Below are 6,596 nucleotides of genomic sequence, written 5' to 3'. Positions count from 1 at the left end.
GTCCTCCGTGCTTGCTTTTTCTCAGAAAGAGCCGTGGTGTGCGTTTTCGCCGGAAAAGGCTTTTTCGGTCGAAAACGTGTACGTTTGCACTTCCCCGCCACAGGGAAGCTGCTAGCCGGGAATTCTCTGCCTGGTTCTACCCGCTGCCCGGAACGCTACGCAGGGCAAAAGCGGTTCTCGTCCTCCGTTCTTGCTTTTTCTCAGAAAGAGCCGTGGTGTGCGTTTTCGCCGGAAAAGGCGTTTTCGGCCGAAAACGTGTACGTTTGCACTTCCCCGCCACAGGGAAGCTGCTAGCCGGGAATTCTCTGCCTGGTTCTACCCGCTGCCCGGAACGCTACGCAGGGCAAAAGCGGTTCTCGTCCTCCGTGCTTGCTTTTTCTCAGAAAGAGCCGTGGTGTGCGTTTTCGCCGGAAAAGGCGTTTTCGGCCGAAAACGTGTACGTTTGCACTTCCCCGCCACAGGGAAGCTGCTAGCCGGGAATTCTCTGCCTGGTTCTACCCGCTGCCCGGAACGCTACGCAGGGCAAAAGCGGTTCTCGTCCTCCGTGCTTGCTTTTTCTCAGAGAGAGACGTGGTGTGCGTTTTCGCCGGAAAACGCGTTTTCAGCCGAAAACGTGTACGTTTGCACTTCCCCGCCACAGGGAAGCTGCTAGCCGGGAATTCTCTGCCTGGTTCTACCCGCTGCCCGGAACGCTACGCAGGGCAAAAGCGGTTCTCGTCCTCCGTGCTTGCTTTTTCTCAGAAAGAGCCGTGGTGTGCGTTTTCGCCGGAAGACGCGTTTTCGGACGAAAACGTGTACGTTTGCACTTCCCCGCCACAGGGAAGCTGCTAGCCGGGAATTCTCTGCCTGGTTCTACCCGCTGCCCGGAACGCTACGCAGGGCAAAAGCGGTTCTCGTCCTCCGTGCTTGCTTTTTCTCAGAAAGAGCCGTGGTCTGCGTTTTCGCAAGAAAACGAGTTTTCGGCCGAAAACGTGTACGTTTGCACTTCCCCGCCACAGGGAAGCTGCTAGCCGGGAATTCTCTGCCTGGTTCTACCCGCTGCCCGGAACGCTACGCAGGGCAAAAGCGGTTCTCGTCCTCCGTGCTTGCTTTTTCTCAGAAAGAGCCGTGGTGTGCCTTTTCGCCGGAAAACGCGTTTTCGGCCGAAAACGTGTACGTTTGCACTTCCCCGCCACAGGGAAGCTGCTAGCCGGGAATTCTCTGCCTGGTTCTACCCGCTGCCCGGAACGCTACGCAGGGCAAAAGCGGTTCTCGTCCTCCGTGCTTGCTTTTTCTCAGAAAGAGCCGTGGTGTGCGTTTTCGCCAGAAAACGCGTTTTCGGCCGAAAACGTGTACGTTTGCACTTCCCCGCCACAGGGAAGCTGCTAGCCGGGAATTCTCTGCCTGGTTCTACCCGCTGCCCGGAACGCTACGCAGGGCAAAAGCGGTTCTCGTCCTCCGTGCTTGCTTTTTCTCAGAAAGAGCCGTGGTGTGCGTTTGCGCCGGAAAAGGCGTTTTCGGCCGAAAACGTGTACGTTTGCACTTCCCCGCCACAGGGAAGCTGCTAGCCGGGAATTCTCTGCCTGGTTCTACCCGCTGCCCGGAACGCTACGCAGGGCAAAAGCGGTTCTCGTCCTCCGTGCTTGCTTTTTCTCAGAAAGAGCCGTGGTGTGCGTTTTCGCCGGAAAAGGCGTTTTCAGCCGAAAACGTGTACGTTTGCACTTCCCCGCCACAGGGAAGCTGCTAGCCGGGAATTCTCTGCCTGGTTCTACCCGCTGCCCGGAACGCTACGCAGGGCAAAAGCGGTTCTCGTCCTCCGTGCTTGCTTTTTCTCAGAAAGAGCCGTGGTGTGCGTTTTCGCCAGAAAACGCGTTTTCGGCCGAAAACTTGTACGTTTGCACTTCCCCGCCACAGGGAAGCTGCTAGCCGGGAATTCTCTGCCTGGTTCTACCCGCTGCCCGGAACGCTACGCAGGGCAAAAGCGGTTCTCGTCCTCCGTGCTTGCTTTTTCTCAGAAAGAGCCGTGGTGTGCGTTTTCGCCGGAAAAGGCGTTTTCGGCCGAAAACGTGTACGTTTGCACTTCCCCGCCACAGGGAAGCTGCTAGCCGGGAATTCTCTGCCTGGTTCTACCCGCTGCCCGGAACGCTACGCAGGGCAAAAGCGGTTCTCGTCCTCCGTGCTTGCTTTTTCTCAGAAAGAGCCGTGGTGTGCGTTTTCGCCGGAAAAGGCGTTTTCGGCCGAAAACGTGTACGTTTGCACTTCCCCGCCACAGGGAAGCTGCTAGCCGGGAATTCTCTGCCTGGTTCTACCCGCTGCCCGGAACGCTACGCAGGGCAAAAGCGGTTCTCGTCCTCCGTGCTTGCTTTTTCTCAGAAAGAGCCGTGGTGTGCGTTTTCGCCGGAAAAGGCGTTTTCGGCCGAAAACGTGTACGTTTGCACTTCCCCGCCACAGGGAAGCTGCTAGCCGGGAATTCTCTGCCTGGTTCTACCCGCTGCCCGGAACGCTACGCAGGGCAAAAGCGGTTCTCGTCCTCCGTGCTTGCTTTTTCTCAGAAAGAGCCGTGGTGTGCGTTTTCGCCGGAAAAGGCGTTTTCGGCCGAAAACGTGTACGTTTGCACTTCCCCGCCACAGGGAAGCTGCTAGCCGGGAATTCTCTGCCTGGTTCTACCCGCTGCCCGGAACGCTACGCAGGGCAAAAGCGGTTCTCGTCCTCCGTGCTTGCTTTTTCTCAGAAAGAGCCGTGGTGTGCGTTTTCACCGGAAAAGGCGTTTTCGGCCGAAAACGTGTACGTTTGCACTTCCCCGCCACAGGGAAGCTGCTAGCCGGGAATTCTCTGCCTGGTTCTACCCGCTGCCCGGAACGCTACGCAGGGCAAAAGCGGTTCTCGTCCTCCGTGCTTGCTTTATCTCAGAAAGAGCCGTGGTGTGCGTTTTCGCCGGAAAACGCGTTTTCGGCCGAAAACGTGTACGTTTGCACTTCCCCGCCACAGGGAAGCTGCTAGCCGGGAATTCTCTGCCTGGTTCTACCCGCTGCCCGGAACGCTACGCAGGGCAAAAGCGGTTCTCGTCCTCCGTGCTTGCTTTTTCTCAGAAAGAGCCGTGGTGTGCGTTTTCGCCGGAAAAGGCGTTTTCGGCCGAAAACGTGTACGTTTGCACTTCCCCGCCACAGGGAAGCTGCTAGCCGGGAATTCTCTGCCTGGTTCTACCCGCTGCCCGGAACGCTACGCAGGGCAAAAGCGGTTCTCGTCCTCCGTGCTTGCTTTTTCTCAGAAAGAGCCGTGGTGTGCGTTTTCGCCGGAAAAGGCGTTTTCGGCCGAAAACGTGTACGTTTGCACTTCCCCGCCACAGGGAAGCTGCTAGCCGGGAATTCTCTGCCTGGTTCTACCCGCTGCCCGGAACGCTACGCAGGGCAAAAGCGGTTCTCGTCCTCCGTGCTTGCTTTTTCTCAGAAAGAGCCGTGGTGTGCGTTTTCGCCGGAAAAGGCGTTTTCGGCCGAAAACGTGTACGTTTGCACTTCCCCGCCACAGGGAAGCTGCTAGCCGGGAATTCTCTGCCTGGTTCTACCCGCTGCCCGGAACGCTACGCAGGGCAAAAGCGGTTCTCGTCCTCCGTGCTTGCTTTTTCTCAGAAAGAGCCGTGGTGTGCGTTTTCGATGGAAAACGCGTTTTCGGCCGAAAACGTGTACGTTTGCACTTCCCCGCCACAGGGAAGCTGCTAGCCGGGAATTCTCTGCCTGGTTCTACCCGCTGCCCTGAACGCTACGCAGGGCAAAAGCGGTTCTCGTCCTCCGTGCTTGCTTTGTCTCAGAAAGAGCCGTGGTGTGCGTTTTCGCCGGAAAAGGCGTTTTCGGCCGAAAACGTGTACGTTTGCACTTCCCCGCCACAGGGAAGCTGCTAGCCGGGAATTCTCTGCCTGGTTCTACCCGCTGCCCGGAACGCTACGCAGGGCAAAAGCGGTTCTCGTCCTCCGTGCTTGCTTTTTCTCAGAAAGAGCCGTGGTGTGCGTTTTCGCCGGAAAAGGCGTTTTCGGCCGAAAACGTGTACGTTTGCACTTCCCCGCCACAGGGAAGCTGCTAGCCGGGAATTCTCTGCCTGGTTCTACCCGCTGCCCGGAACGCTACGCAGGGCAAAAGCGGTTCTCGTCCTCCGTGCTTGCTTTTTCTCAGAAAGAGCCGTGGTGTGCGTTTTCGCCGGAAAACGCGTTTTCGGCCGAAAACGTGTACGTTTGCACTTCCCCGCCACAGGGAAGCTGCTAGCCGGGAATTCTCTGCCTGGTTCTACCCGCTGCCCGGAACGCTACGCAGGGCAAAAGCGGTTCTCGTCCTCCGTGCTTGCTTTTTCTCAGAAAGAGCCGTGGTGTGCGTTTTCGCCGGAAAACGCGTTTTCGGCCGAAAACGTGTACGTTTGCACTTCCCCGCCACAGGGAAGCTGCTAGCCGGGAATTCTCTGCCTGGTTCTACCCGCTGCCCGGAACGCTACGCAGGGCAAAAGCGGTTCTCGTCCTCCGTGCTTGCTTTTTCTCAGAAAGAGCCGTGGTGTGCGTTTTCGCCGGAAAACGCGTTTTCGGCAGAAAACGTGTACGTTTGCACTTCCCCGCCACAGGGAAGCTGCTAGCCGGGAATTCTCTGCCTGGTTCTACCCGCTGCCCGGAACGCTACGCAGGGCAAAAGCGGTTCTCGTCCTCCGTGCTTGCTTTTTCTCAGAAAGAGCCGTGGTGTGCGTTTTCGCCGGAAAAGGCGTTTTCGGCCGAAAACGTGTACGTTTGCACTTCCCCGCCACAGGGAAGCTGCTAGCCGGGAATTCTCTGCCTGGTTCTACCCGCTGCCCGGAACGCTACGCAGGGCAAAAGCGGTTCTCGTCCTCCGTGCTTGCTTTTTCTCAGAAAGAGCCGTGGTGTGCGTTTTCGCCGGAAAAGGCGTTTTCGGCCGAAAACGTGTACGTTTGCACTTCCCCGCCACAGGGAAGCTGCTAGCCGGGAATTCTCTGCCTGGTTCTACCCGCTGCCCGGAACGCTACGCAGGGCAAAAGCGGTTCTCGTCCTCCGTGCTTGCTTTTTCTCAGAAAGAGCCGTGGTGTGCGTTTTCGCCGGAAAACGCGTTTTCGGCCGAAAACGTGTACGTTTGCACTTCCCCGCCACAGGGAAGCTGCTAGCCGGGAATTCTCTGCCTGGTTCTACCCGCTGCCCGGAACGCTACGCAGGGCAAAAGCGGTTCTCGTCCTCCGTGCTTGCTTTTTCTCAGAAAGAGCCGTGGTGTGCGTTTTCGCCGGAAAAGGCGTTTTCGGCCGAAAACGTGTACGTTTGCACTTCCCCGCCACAGGGAAGCTGCTAGCCGGGAATTCTCTGCCTGGTTCTACCCGCTGCCCGGAAGGCTACGCAGGGCAAAAGCGGTTCTCGTCCTCCGTGCTTGCTTTTTCTCAGAAAGAGCCGTGGTGTGCGTTTTCGCCAGAAAACGCGTTTTCGGCCGAAAACGTGTACGTTTGCACTTCCCCGCCACAGGGAAGCTGCTAGCCGGGAATTCTCTGCCTGGTTCTACCCGTGCCCGGAACGCTACGCAGGGCAAAAGCGGTTCTCGTCCTCCGTGCTTGCTTTTTCTCAGAAAGAGCCGTGGTGTGCGTTTTCGCCAGAAAACGCGTTTTCGGCCGAAAACGTGTACGTTTGCACTTCCCCGCCACAGGGAAGCTGCTAGCCGGGAATTCTCTGCCTGGTTCTACCCGCTGCCCGGAACGCTACGCAGGGCAAAAGCGGTTCTCGTCCTCCGTGCTTGCTTTTTCTCAGAAAGAGCCGTGGTGTGCGTTTTAGCCGGAAAACGCGTTTTCGGCCGAAAACGTGTACGTTTGCACTTCCCCGCCACAGGGAAGCTGCTAGCCGGGAATTCTCTGCCTGGTTCTACCCGCTGCCCGGAACGCTACGCAGGGCAAAAGCGGTTCTCGTCCTCCGTGCTTGCTTTTTCTCAGAAAGAGCCGTGGTGTGCGTTTTCGCCGGAAAAGGCGTTTTCAGCCGAAAACGTGTACGTTTGCACTTCCCCGCCACAGGGAAGCTGCTAGCCGGGAATTCTCTGCCTGGTTCTACCCGCTGCCCGGAACGCTACGCAGGGCAAAAGCGGTTCTCGTCCTCCGTGCTTGCTTTTTCTCAGAAAGAGCCGTGGTGTGCGTTTTCGCCGGAAAAGGCGTTTTCGGCCGAAAACGTGTACGTTTGCACTTCCCCGCCACAGGGAAGCTGCTAGCCGGGAATTCTCTGCCTGGTTCTACCCGCTGCCCGGAACGCTACGCAGGGCAAAAGCGGTTCTCGTCCTCCGTGCTTGCTTTTTCTCAGAAAGAGCCGTGGTGTGCGTTTTCGCCGGAAAAGGCGTTTTCGGCCGAAAACGTGTACGTTTGCACTTCCCCGCCACAGGGAAGCTGCTAGCCGGGAATTCTCTGCCTGGTTCTACCCGCTGCCCGGAACGCTACGCAGGGCAAAAGCGGTTCTCGTCCTCCGTGCTTGCTTTTTCTCAGAAAGAGCCGTGGTGTGCGTTTTCGCCGGAAAAGGCGTTTTCGGCCGAAAACGTGTACGTTTGCACTTCCCCGCCACAGGGAAGCTGCTAGCCGGGAATTCTCTGCCTGGTTCTACCCGCTGCCCGGAA

This window comes from Athene noctua, unplaced genomic scaffold (genome assembly GCF_965140245.1).
Source record: "Athene noctua unplaced genomic scaffold, bAthNoc1.hap1.1 HAP1_HAP1_scaffold_193, whole genome shotgun sequence".
Taxonomy (NCBI): Eukaryota; Metazoa; Chordata; class Aves; order Strigiformes; family Strigidae; genus Athene; species Athene noctua.
Note: the sequence above shows the minus strand (reverse complement) of the source record.